The sequence below is a fragment of the Macaca thibetana genome, chromosome 19, assembly GCF_024542745.1.
Source record: "Macaca thibetana thibetana isolate TM-01 chromosome 19, ASM2454274v1, whole genome shotgun sequence".
Taxonomy (NCBI): Eukaryota; Metazoa; Chordata; class Mammalia; order Primates; family Cercopithecidae; genus Macaca; species Macaca thibetana.
This window is the reverse complement of record NC_065596.1, coordinates 51,139,083-51,152,918: the sequence shown is the minus strand read 5'-3', so window position 1 is coordinate 51,152,918 and position 13,836 is coordinate 51,139,083. Positions and strand designations below refer to the sequence as shown.

The window sequence follows — 13,836 nt, the reverse complement described above, 5'->3', positions numbered from 1 at the left end:
TCTATAAAAAGGTGCTCTGTTCCGTATGTCATTAGGAAAATGCAAATTGGAGCAGCAATTAGATACCTCTACATACCCATTTGAATGGCTAAAATGGATAACACTGACAACACCATATGCTGGTAAGAACATGAAGTAACAGAAACTCTCTCTCATTGCTGGTGGGAATGCAAAATGAAACAGCCAATTTGGAAGATAGTTTGGGAGTTTCTTACAAAACTAAACACACTCTTACCATACCATCCTTCAATCTCACTGCTTGGTATTTACCCAAAGGACTCAAAAACTTATGTCTAAAAAAAAAGAAAAAAGAAAAAAAAAAGAAACCTGGACATTGAAATGTATAGCAGCTTTATTAAGAATTGCCAAAACCAATATGTTCTTGAGTAGGCGAATGGATAAATAAACTAAAAGCCTGGTACATCTTGACTTTGGAATATCATTCAAGGCTAAAAAGAAATGAGCTACCAAGCCATAAAAAGATACATAGAAAACTTAAATGCATATTATTAAGTAAAAGAAGCCAAATTGATAAGGCTACCTACTGTGTAATTTCAACTCTATGACATTCTGGGAAAGGCAAAATGATGGAGATAGTAAAGAGATCAGTAGTGTCCAGTGGAAGACTGGAGGGAGGCAGGTGAACAGACAAAGCACAGAGGATATTTAGTGCAGTGAAACAATTCTGTACAATACTGTGATGCTGGATACTCATTAGGCATTTACCTAAGCCCATAGAATGTGCAATACCAAGAGCGAACCCTCGTGTAAACTACGGACTCTGGGTGGTGACGATGTGTTAATGTACGTTTATCAATTGTAACAGATGCATGCACCACTACAGTGTGGGCTGTTGGTAATGGGAGGTTGTGCATGTGTGTGGGAAGGGGGGTGCCTCGGAAATCTCTGTGCCTTCTGCTCAATTGTCTGTGAATCCAAAACTACTCTGAAAACTGAAGTTTATTTTGAAAAAAGAATAGTGATAAAGTGGGCTTTCAAATACCACATATTAAACTGTACTTTAAAGCAAGTATAATTAAAGCAGTGTGGTGTCGGGGAAAAAAAATGTAGAAAAACCAATTAAAAAGAAGAAAATCTTGAAAGGATCCTAACACTGTGACAGCGTTGTGATAGGTGCCTATTGAATATTTAGTAATAAATGAATACAGCTTAGTACAGCGTTAGAAGTATAATTTCAGGAGAGTGGGTTACAGAAAATTACTCTACAGGTAGGTCTGGGGCAAATTGTAATCATTTAATTTTTAATAACGCTTAAATTATTCTCTCACCCTGTACTATTGCCCAAATACACATACACACATATACAGATGGATTAGAAAGTTATAAAATGACTTAAAAATACCAATCTCTGCATGTTGATTAAATGTTCATGTTAAATCTAAAAATGAAGGGAGGCATCAAAAAGAGGAAAAGCTTAAAAGATTTGCCTACATAAAAATAAACACATAATGAATGTCAAATTGCTAAAAAAAAAAATTCACTATGTTTGAAAAGTTGATTTTTCTTGATAAGTCATATAATTTAATATGGAAATATCAATGATTTTGGGGAAAAAACTGACTAAAGGAATAAATAAGCCATACTCCAAAGAAGCAGTCTACGTGGCCATGGCATCTCTGCTTATGTCTAATCCCCTTTGACTAGAGTGCAGGACTGTGTGATTAAACTGAGCAGGAACTAACCTGGGCTTCACAGTGGCCGCCACCGTATTCATTCAACTGCTGAGTGGAAGAGCGGTCCTGGAGCAGGGTCCGCTCCTCTTCCAGCTCAGCCTGGCCAGCCTGGCTTCTCCCTTCCTTCCTCAGAAGACCAGAGACGATGATTTAAGAAATAAAAGTTGGAAGTGTCTTCTTTTAAGTCAAATTACAATATTAAATGTTAGAAAGCACTGAGATCCAGTTTTTACTGGAAATACCATCTATTGCCATTATTTGCCAAATACAAATACCCATTAAAAAGTCACGGCTGGGCGCGGTGGCTCACGCCTGTAATCCCAGCACTCCGGGAGGCCAAGGCGGGCAGATCACCTGAGGTTGGGAGTTTGAGACCAGCCTGACAAACATGGTGAAACCCCATTTCTACTAAAAATATAAAAATCAGCTGGGCGTGCTGGTGGCACCTGTAATCCCAGTTACTTGGAAGACTGAGGCAGGAGAATCACTTGAACTCCGGAGGCGGAGGTTGCAGTGAAATGAGATTGTGCCATTGCACTCTGGCCTGGGTGACAGAGCGACACTCTGTTTAAAAAAAAAAAAAAGTCATGATCTTTGAGAAAAATTAGAGAAAAAGATAAGGTAATGTGAAACAATTTACTAAAATAATTCACAAAAAAGTAACAATTTAGAAATCACTAATGACAACACCATAGCATATAAAATTATAGTTTCCCGGGAAATATTTATATATGTATAGATATAGATATATGTATATGCATATTCACATAAATAATACATATATGTGTATATCAATATATGTATGTTTCTTTTTTAAATGTGATATTCTAATCTATTTACTGTTTCACAACTTTTTCAACTCATATATTATAAACATTTTCTATTTAGAAACAATTCTACTCCTCTGCATTTTAAATGCCAAATAATACTCCATTGTTTGTGCAGACCATACTTTTTTATTACCTCAATCATTATTGGGTAGTTAGATCACTTCCAATTTTTTGTATTTGATACAACACTGAGCTGCCCGTAGTTTTGTTCAACATTCGTGAACACACGTGAAATTTTCCTAGGATAAACTCTTAAGCCCTTAATACATGTTGCCAAATTATCTTCTGAAACCTTCTATAATAGACTCTCAAATGAAGCGGGAGGGATATTTCTGAAGTCAGTGCATATAATACAAAATGCTTGTCATCAAAATTGCCCTGGTGCATCTTTTAAGAAGATACAGTGTTGGAAATTGACATTCAGTAATTCATTTGTTCATGCAATAACTCAAACACCGTTTATTGAGTAATTACTCTGTGTCAGGCACGGTGCCAGGAGATGGAGATGGGACAGACACAAAACTAGACCAATATATTCACTGTAAAAATCTATTCTGGTGGAGACAGATAACGAAAATTAAGCCTAACAATCACAAAATTTCTAAAGCATTAGAGGATGATAAGTAATATAGAAAAAAAAAAAAAAAAAAGACTAGGCAGGGCTAAAAGAGAAGTATGTTGGGAGGAGGGTGCCATAGAGGTTTAGATGGTCAAAGGAAGCTCCATTGAGAAGAGGTGACTTGAAGAAAGTGAGAATTGAGCTATGCAACTAGCTGGTGAAAGGGCATTCCCAGGAGAGGAAACACCATGTATGAGTTGAGAAGGAGGCACAACTGGCATGTTGAAGGAACAAAAAGGAGGTTGATGTGTCCAAAGACCAGTGTGTGGCAGGAAGAGTAAAGGATAGGAGGAGACCAGAGAGGTGAGCTAGGCAGGGCATTGGGTGGATACGGACTTTTTCCAGAGAAAAATGGAAATTGTGGAGCATGTTCAGCAGAGGCATGACTTGAGTGACTCCTGTTTTAAAGGATCTCTCTGACTGCTCCTTGGAAAACAGATTGGAGGGTACAAGGTGGGGGTGGGTAGCAAGGAGAGCCATCTTTGCAGTTCTTATGCTAGGAGCTGTTAGGCTTTAGGGGACATCTGGTATGAGAATGGGTCGTTAAACACGAGTCTCAGACCCAGCCCTTGGGATGGTCACACCACACAGACCCAGAGAAGAAACAGCTCTGGGGAGAAAGCAGCGGGACCTCCCTTTAGGTGCTCTCTCCTGAGCACACACCTGGAGGGAAATGACAGGTGGTAAGGCAGGCTCCAGGTACATCTTCCTTCCTTCTTTCTACCTTTCTTCTTTCCTTTTCTCTTTCTTCTCTTCTTCCCTCCCTCCCTTTCTACCTCCTCCCCTCTCTTCCCTCCTTCCTTCCTTCTTCCCTCCTGTATTAGTCTGTTTTCACACTGCTACAAAGAGCTTCCCAAGACTGGGTAATTTATAAAGGAAAGAGGCTTAGTCGACTCACAGTTCCGCATGGCTGGAGAGACCTCAGGAAACTTAAAATCATGGCAGAAGGTGAAGGGGAAGCAAAGACCTTCTTCACATGGCTGCAAGAGAGAGAAGTGCAAGCAGGGGAAATGCCAGATGCTTATAAAACTATCGGATCTCCTGAGAATTCACTATCACAAGAACAGCATGGGGGAAATTGCCCGATGATCCAATCACTTCCTTCCCTCCACATGTGGGGATTACAATTTGAGATGAGATTTGGGTGGGGACACAGAGTCAAACCATATCATCTCCCTTTCTTCCTTCCTTCTTCAATTCCTTCCTTCCTTCTTTCCTCTCTTCTCTTGCTCCCTCTCTTCCTTCCTTTCTTCATTCCTCCCTTCCTCCCTCTCTCTCCTCTTCTTTCTTTCCCTTCCCTCCTTCCCTCCCTTCCTTCCTCTCTTCTTCTTTCTTTCCCTTCCCTCCCTTCCTTGGTACCTCCCTTCCTCCTTCCCTCCCTCCCTGTCTCCTTCTTTCTTTTCCCTTTTTGGGGGAGGGGTGTGGTGGACAAATGCACAGTTAAAATTATGTAAATCAAACTTGTCAAATATATCAGCCTACTGTAGCAAATTTCATTACTGCTCATACCTGCTTATACTTACCCCAACCATGAGTAGAATGTTGTCGTTACTGTTGTTTTAATCTTTGGATGTGTGTAGACAGAATGTTAAGTTACTGACAATGCTATAGGCATTGCTTTGTTTGTTAGTACAAGGGAACATTTTCCCCAGCTTCTTGGCTGTCCATGTTTCTGTCCTGAGTTGTCTTTCCTGCACTTTGCAGGCATGGAAACCTTGTTCCACACATTGCTTGGTGCCCTGTCCAGGGCTGCAAGATGCACTGTGTCTCCTCTGCCCAGCAAGCCACAAGCCCCTTCAGGGTGAGAGGAGAGCCTTCCCTTCCCTTGCTCCTCCCTTCAACACAGGGAGCTGGAGCTGGACAGCCCCACAGGCACTCAGTAAGCACACACCACATAGATAGGTTAACATGTACCTTTGAAAAGGTGGATCAGGGGGATTTTGTAATGATGCGGCAGCGAGGATGCTTTGAGGATGGAACTTGGGATCTTTCAAGTTCTCAGTAGGGCTACGATCCTTCCTGGACTCTAGTTATATCCTGCAAAGGTGTAGGAGATGAGCCAGTCAGGTGCCATTCTGGAGAGGTTGCTTGTCGACTGTTCCTGAACACAATTGCTCATTCACAGCTGTCACTCCCTGAGCAGCCACATTTCACCAGGTTAGGGGCCAAGTGCCTTACACTTGTTACCTTATGCAATTCTCACCCTAAGCCCATGATACCGCAATTTTTATAATTTATCATTTACAGGTGTGAAAACCAAGGTGGAACATTTTAGGGACTCCCAGCTAGTAAGTGGAGGTTTCCTTTCCTGCCCCTTCTTTATTCCATTATGGACAGAGCTGACTGTATCTCTGCATTCACTGCAAGTCTGCATGGCTCCCTCAATCTTTGATCCACTTCTTTCTCCTGAAGGGCACTGAAATACTGGCTGTTTATGGCTCCTGAAACTCGGGATGAGAGGACCCAGAGAGCTCTTTTCACCAAGGGTGTGGCCTCAGCAGCTTTCATTCCTTCCTGGCCCCAGCTGGCTCTGGGCTGAGCCCGCTTCAGCCGGGAGCACCATGTAGAGATGAGTCTCAACCTGGAGTCTGCCATTTGTTTCCAGTCCTTCATTGCCATTCCAAAGAGAGGAATGACTGCCCGACCCTCTATCTGGGGCAGACTCAGCCCAAAACCGAGGCTCCTGGCCCCTTCCCCACCTGGACACTAGCCTCGCTCAGCTCCTTAGCAGTTTGAATCCAACCCCACTCTTTGGCACTTAGCTGATAAATACAAGGCTGCCTTTTCCAAAAATGTTTCTGAATAGCCAAAGTAGAAACTTTATAATTTCGAAATAGTATTCAAACGGCTTTAAAGACACATCTAGGCCTATGTTCTATTTTTGTCTTGGGGAAATTCTAGAGATACATGGATGGATGGATGGAAGGATGGATGGATGGATGGGTGGATGGATGGATGGGTAGGTGGGTGGATGAATAGATGGGTGGATGGATGCATGGGTAGATGAATGGATGGATGAATTGATGGGTGAGTGGAAGATTAATGAATAGATGGATGGGTGAAGTGGATGGATGGATGGATGGATGGATGGATGGATGGATGGATGGATGGATAAATGAATGGATGGATATGTGAATGGATAAATGAATGGATGGATGAGTGGACAGACGAATGGATGGGTGGATTAATGAATAAATGGGTGGGTGATTGGATGGATGAATGGATGAGTGGGTAGATTTATGGATGGATCGATGGGTGGACAGATGGGTGGGGGTGGGTGGGTGGGTGGATGGATGGATGGATGGATGGATGGATGGATAGATGGATGAGAGAATGGGTACATGGGTGGATGGATGGATAGGTGGAGAGATGGATGGACAGATTGATTTCTCACATTGAACAAGTACCAACATGGGCAAAAGCAAAGCAAGAGGCACCAAAAGCATGTTTTATTTTGGGTGAAAGGAAAGTCCTTGGAAGCACAAGTCCAGGCCCCCAAAATCCTTGGATTGCATCACCATTCTGGGAACAGCAACACGTCCTTCAGCTGTCTTATATTCCCTTCTCCAGCAAGGACATAAGGACACGATAAATACTTAAGCTGCAGCAAGAAAATTTCAAGTTATTCTTTTAAAAAAACTTTATGAGAGAGCCATTTGATAATGGTAGACATCAGCCCCTAAGTAGAAAGAAATCTACTTTTCAGCATTTAATTCATACAAATCTTCCATTTTCAATAAACATTAATTTAACACAGACAAAATGGCTATAGGGTGACAGAATCTCGTCTCTCTTTGTAAAAGATTTTTAAACAAAAAGCCACGTTTATATCTGTTTGCATTCTAGGGGCCTGAAGGCAGGTGAGTTGTTGGGATAACCCCTGTAATCTGCTCCAACTTTCTAGTGTTATAGAAGAAACAATATTGAGGAAATGTCCTAGATTTCCTTTTCTAATTTTTTCTATCTTTGCAACATTAAGTAATATGAATTTTCTTCCAAAATTGCAGAAATTTTTCTTTAAGGCTAGGCGGGAAGAGTGGAAATAAAAGTCAAATCTAAATCCTGCAAACATATACCTGGAGCAGGCGAGAGACCATTATTGCTGGTGTCTGTCGTCAGCTATAGAATCATTAACATGAAATACCTTTTGATGAATGCATTGAAAAAAGTGATTATATATTAAAGTATAAAAGTCTATTCCTGCATCATTTAAATTACTTTACAATGCTGATTAAAATAACAGAACATTATAGCTTGCTTAGCTAAACATTATATTTCCAAATCCATTTCCAATTGTTTCCCTTCAATTTGAACAATTTTTGAGCAATTTTATTGCTATTCATACCTGCTTGATTTTTTTATTAGAAATTAAAATACACAGGTTTTTTATCAATGTTGCAAAGTACTGCAGAGTTTAACTCTTTTGATGCCATTCAGAACCTCAAATCACAGGGAGAAGCAACTTTTTTTCTCTCTTAATTCCAGGGGCTTGAAGAAGATATTTAGAAATATCAAAGCAGAAGAGCCTCAGAGATCATCTGAACTATTTCTGAGTTTTTATAAGGGAAAACTGAGACTCACTTGGGATAACTAACGTGTCTAATATCACAATGGAAATTTGTAATAAAACGACAAATTGAGTCAAGTCTCCTGATTCACCATATGAGATTCTTTTGACTCTAAGAAACTTTCCTCCACAAAGTTCCCAAGAAAGAATGGATTAGCCAAATCAATAGAAGAATTTCTGAGGAAATTGTACTTGTGTGTTTAAATATGTGGCACTTGTTCGTGCCACGGTTTAGTGCAGTGGTGGAGAAAAGAATCCCTTTGAATGATACCTGATTAATGTGTGTATAAACCACGCAGGCCTATAAAATAGTGTGGAATATGGGACAAGCTATCTTGATGCCAAGCTAAGGAATGGACCTGTGTGTTACCCAGGATGAGCTCCTTATTCTAAAACCTTTATCATAAGTGCAATGAATGACTGCCTTTGCTGATTATTGAAACCTCTGTCCTGCTTGTGGCAACACCCTTAGCACCAAGCACAGAGCCTCACACAGAGAATGTGCTCAAGAACTCTTCAGCAGACAAATGAATGAATGTCCCTTTATCAGGTGGAGGTTTGGGGTTTCCAGCAACAAAAATAGATGCTAGTTAACGTTAGGAGGATATGGATCGGTTTAGGATATCAAAGCAAAGGCTGAATTAACAAGGGGTCCTGGAAAGGTTGGGGGCTGAGCAGCTCCTGGCCTCTAGACTGCAGAAAGTAATGAGGTCTCTTTGGGCATCCTGCTGGGATAAACCCTCTTCAATCATTTCCCATCTTTGTCTTCCTCATCTTAACATTCAGGCTCCAAAGAAAGAGAGTCCAATTGGCCGAGCTTGTATCACACGCCTGTCTCTTGGCAATGGAGTTCATGAAGACTGTATACATGGGAAAGGGAAGTCAGGGTACTAGTATTAGAAGAAACAATGAATTGTGAGCAGACAAAAACATCATCACAGATCCACTGTACACTTGAGCTTCTCCTTCTCCTGTAGAGTGAGGGTAGCAATACCTAACTTGCAGGGTTGTTATGGGAATTGGAAATAGAATTAGAAGAGTCAGAGTGTAATTCCCTGGCGCATAGCATGGGACCTATCACAGCTGGTTTTGTGTAGGGGCAGTGAAGACATGGTTTACCACAAGTCGTGGTTTTCCCAATGCTGATTCCTGAACTGTGGCCACACAGTTCCTCTTTCAGAGGTGTTTGACAACACACACTTCCATGTGCAGATCTTACTTACTGATGCTACCTTCATCACAACATTTCTTCAGTCCCAGCCATAAATTGAGTTGTGGAAGGCCCAAGTCATGCCAAGATTTTAGGATGGCTGAGGCTGGAATCAGGTGGAGCTGAGGCTGGGAAGCCAAAATGGGATTGGACTGGAGCTGGACCTGAAGGTATCAGAGCAGTCAGGATCCTGATGTTTGAAGCGTGTGATAAGCAGAAGGTCATGACTGAGGATTTCAAGACTGACCCCAGTTTGCCAGACGCCAGATACAAGGCCACTGATAGATTCCCTGGCAGATTTCAAATGGACTCAAGAGCCTAAAGACAGAGACCTTATGACTCCATGTAGAAAGCCTGGGACTGAGCTGCCTGTGGGTGCCTAGCCAGGTGCAGGGAAAAAAAAAAAAAAAAAAAAACTAACTGAAAATTAACTGATATTCTAAACTGAGCAATGAATTTGGAGACTCAGATTGCAAGAGTAATGGGAACAATGAAAAGAAGATTATTCCTTGGGACTCAGTGCAGTAACTAATAATTATTGGACACTTACCATTTGCTGGGTCCCCTGCTAGGGCGACAGGACAGAGTAGTGACTAGGGGCACAGACCCAGGATTCAGAGGTTTGAATTCTGGCTCTTCCACTGAGTGGTTGTAGGACTTCAGGCCAGTCTCATAACCCACCCTAAGTGGGGATAGTAGGAGTAGTTTGTGCCTGTTGGAGCACTAAATTAGATGATTAATGTAATGTGCTGGGTCCAGAGCCAGGCACTGAGGAGGTATTCAATAACCATTAATGATCTTATTGTTGTCGTGTTGGTTGTTAAGCCTTTGGTCATGCCTTATCTCATTTAGTTCTGAGTGTCTGAGGCAGTGCTAGGAAGGTGTCATGGGAGACAGGCATGGTGGGAGCTGAGGCCTGACATGAATGGGGCTAACTCAGTGGCAGAAGGAGTGGGAACGGGGTTTGTCAGCAGTTGGGATGAGCAGTGACGCCCCTTAGGTGCAGTGAGGGTAACCATGACTTGAGAGATGAAGTCCTCAAGGGCCCCCAACCCCTTCTCCCCATTCTGTGGCAAGATCTCAGCCAAGGTGCATGGAGTGGTTGGGTGGGGGTTCAATTCTAGGAACAGAGGGAGAGAAGGTCAGGTCAGTAGGCCAAGTGGAAGCATGAACAAAAGAGGGGAAGTTGATTTTGAAGGAGGCAACAAGGCCTGGAGCATTGAAGGAAGATTTGAACAATGTTTATGAGTTTTTAATGTCATTTTTAGTGACTTTTTTGTATCCTAACTCATTAATCAAAGAAATAAAGAATAATTTTTTAAAAAGGACACTTCATTTAAGAGTTAGTAGTTGGTAGATGGGAGGGGGAAGGAAAGGAGACCAGAGTGGAGGAGAGAGGGAAACTGCTGGGAAGGTGTACCTGGGGGGATGCTCTAAGCCCGGCAAATGAGTGCAGGGGAACTGGAGGTAGGGCGGGTCCAGCGACCAAAGGTGAAGCTTGGCCTATAGAGGCACAGGCCTGGGTTGGAGGGACTCTCAAGAAAAACAGGAATGGGAAATCTTATAGTAACGTCACCAATGACACAGTCTCAAAAGGGCCTTTGCACCTGATTTTTCTTCTTGAATCCAAGAAGTTTCGTCTCTTGCCTCACTTCTTGCCTCTGCATCACTCAGAGATCAGGGCTGGTGACAAGGGCCAGTGGCAGAGGCAGTTTGTTTGAGGAGTTCAGAATGCCTCTCCCCAAAGCAGGAGGTGTATCTAGAAAAATGAAGCCTCTGATCTTTCTTCTGTGTATCGGGCCTCAGGCTGCTTCCAGGAGCCCAGCCATGCCTGGAACACATTTCATGAGCGTCTAGGGGTTAACGCTTCAAGGAGAAACAGGGGAAGTTTTGCTGGTGTACACTATGTCATGAGAATGGATCTAACCAGTGAGTAGGAAGCTCTGAACAAGAACTGAAAAACCTGCACGATTTTCAACTCAGGAACCCACACGTACCACCATTTTCTTCTACAAGAAACCTCAACAGGTTACAGATACATAATTTGAAAGAAAACAACCTTAAGTAATGTACCATTCTAGTTAGGGCTAAATTCACATTTGAAAATATTATTCAACTAATTAAAATGGAATTAAATGAATACAGTGTTAACTGTGTCTACTGTTTAGCATAAAAAGTTGTTAAATATATCATACTCTGTGTTCCAAACTGGCGGCAGATTTTAGCAATGTTTAATTGTAAGAAATAGCCATGTACTACTTAATTACATAACTAGGTGGAACATAAAAATCACAATTACGTGAATTATATTAAATAAAATATGTTAAAAATAGTTTGTTTTTCGATGGTGGAATTTTATGGACACTATAATGAAACTGAAGTACATTTTTAATTACCTAATTATTGCTATTTTCAAAGTCCATTTACACCATAATTGTTCCTGTTTTCATAGTCCAAAGAGTCCATGACAGAGAGACTCAGTGGGATCTAAAATAAGGATTCATTCTTCAGACAACTCCAGCTCATGGTTTCCCTCTATCTTTACAAAATCAGTCTCAGATACATTTTACATTGAACATGCATTCAACAGGTAATTGTGTGTATGAAATTGCTGGGAATGGTAGTGGGTTGCAGAGATGAGGGAGGGGTAGATTTCCAGCCCTCAGGCAGCTTATAGTCTAATGACAGAGGTAAGATGGGCTACAGCAGACACAGATGGGAAGCATGGTCAGGAGTTAGAGGGACACACCAACTTCCCTTGAGTGGATGGATGCGTGACTGTCAGCTGCTGGACCCCGAGGAGTAGGCAGGACTGGACTAGCCTGGGCTGGGGCAGGGGCAGTGGTTAGGAAGGGCATCTCAGGCTCCAGCAAGGACACAGAGGAAGGAAAAGCAGGTGGCATGAAGTGTTGTGAGGCAGAGCAGTCCAGCAGTGACTGCCATAGGCAAATGGGGAAAAGAGATTCAGTGGCAAAGCCAGCCCAGGCCAGCCAGACCCTGGGAGCCAGCGGGGTGATTCCAGCAGTGAGGAGGGGAGTATGGGGCTTCAGTCAGTGCATTTGGGGTTCACCATGAGCCCTTCAGCCTGGGGGTGACAAAGCAGGAGTTGCAGGACCCTGAGAACTGGAAAACAACAAGGTCAGTGACAGAAGCAGAAGGATCAAGGGAAAGGTGATTTAAGTGAAAAACAATAAATTTGCTTCTGGATTGAGGTGGTTTGAGGTTATAGAAAGGCATCTAGGTTGTATATTTAGAAAACCCCATCATCTCAGCCCAAAATCTCCTTAAGCTGATAAGCAACTTCAGCAAAGTCTCAGGATACAAAAGTAATGTGCAAAAATCACAAGCATTCTTATACACCAGTAACAGACAAACAGAGAGCCAAATCATGAATGAACTTCCATTCACAATTGCTTCAAAGAGAATAAAATACCTAGGAATCCAACTTACAAGGGATGTAAAGGACCTCTTCAAGGAGAACTACAAACCACTGCTCAGTGAAATGAAAGAGGACACAAACATACGGAAGAACATACCATGCTCATGCATAGGAAGAATCAATATCATGAAAATGGCCATACTGCCCAAGGTAATTTATAGATTCAATGCCATCCCCATCAAGCTACCAATGAGTTTCTTCACAGAATTGGAAAATATTGCTTTAAAGTTCATATGTAACCAAAAAAGAGCCCGCATTGCCAAGACAATCCTAAGTCAAAAGAACAAAGCTGGAGGCATCACGCTACCTGACTTCAAACTATACTACAATGCTACAGTAACCAAAACAGCATGTTACTGGTACTAAAACAGAGATATAGACCAATGGAACAGAACAGAGTCCTCAGAAATAATACCACACATCTACAGCCATCTGATCTTTGACAAACCAGAGAAAAACAAGAAATGGGGAAAGGATTACCTATTTAATAAATGGTGCTGGGAAAATTGGCTAGCCATAAGTAGAAAGCTGAAACTGGATCCTTTCCTTACTCCTTATATGAAAATAAATTCAAGATGGATTAGAGACTTAAATGTTAGACCTAATACCATAAAAACCCTAGAAGAAAACCTAGGTAATACCTTTCAGGACATAGGCATGGGCAAGGACTTCATGTCTAAAACACCAAAAGCAACGGCAACAAAAGCCAAAATTGACAAATGGTATCTAATTAAACTAAAGAGCTTCTGCACAGCAAAATAAACTACCATCAGAGTGAACAGGCAACCTACAGAATGGGAGAAAACTTTTGCAATCTACTCATCTGACAAAGGGCTAATATCCAGAACCTACAAAGAACTCAAACAAATTTACAAGAAAAAAACAAACAACCCCATCAAAAAGTGGGCAAAGGATATGAACAGACATTTCTCAAAAGAAGACATTCATACAGCCAACAGACACATGCAAAAATGCTCGTCATCACTGGCCATCAGAGAAATGCAAATCAAAACCACAATGAGACACCATCTCACACCAGTTAGAATGGCAATCATTAAAAAGTCAGGAAACAACAGGTGCTGGAGAGGATGTGGAGAAATAGGAACACTTTTACACTGTTGGTGGGATTGTAAACTAGTTCAACCATTATGGAAAACAGTATGGCGATTCCTCACGGATCTAGAACTAGAAGTACCATGTGACCCAGCCATCCCATTACTGGGTATATACCCAAAGGATTATAAATCATGCTGCTATAAAGACACATGCACACGTATGTTCATTGCGGCACTATTCACAATAGCAAAGACTTGGAATCAACCCCGAATGTCCATCAGTGACAGACTGGATTAAGAAAATGTGGCACATATACACCATGGAATACTATGAAGCCATAAAAAAGGATGAGTTTGTGTCCTTTGTAGGATGCAGCTGAAAACCATCATTCTCAGCAAACTATCGCAAGAACAGAAAACCA

General features: G+C 41.8%; 1 long non-coding RNA gene across 3 annotated transcripts in view; it reads right to left on the bottom strand.

Moving 5' to 3' along the window:
• Window positions 1-4,536: 4,536 nt before the first annotated feature.
• The window catches only part of LOC126943635 (uncharacterized), a 44,096-nt gene continuing 34,796 nt past the window's right edge, over window positions 4,537-13,836 (bottom strand). For all 3 annotated transcript variants that reach the window (XR_007721779.1, XR_007721781.1, XR_007721780.1), the window contains one exon: window positions 4,537-5,180. This is a non-coding gene — a long non-coding RNA (uncharacterized LOC126943635). The remainder of the gene's footprint in view (window positions 5,181-13,836) is intronic.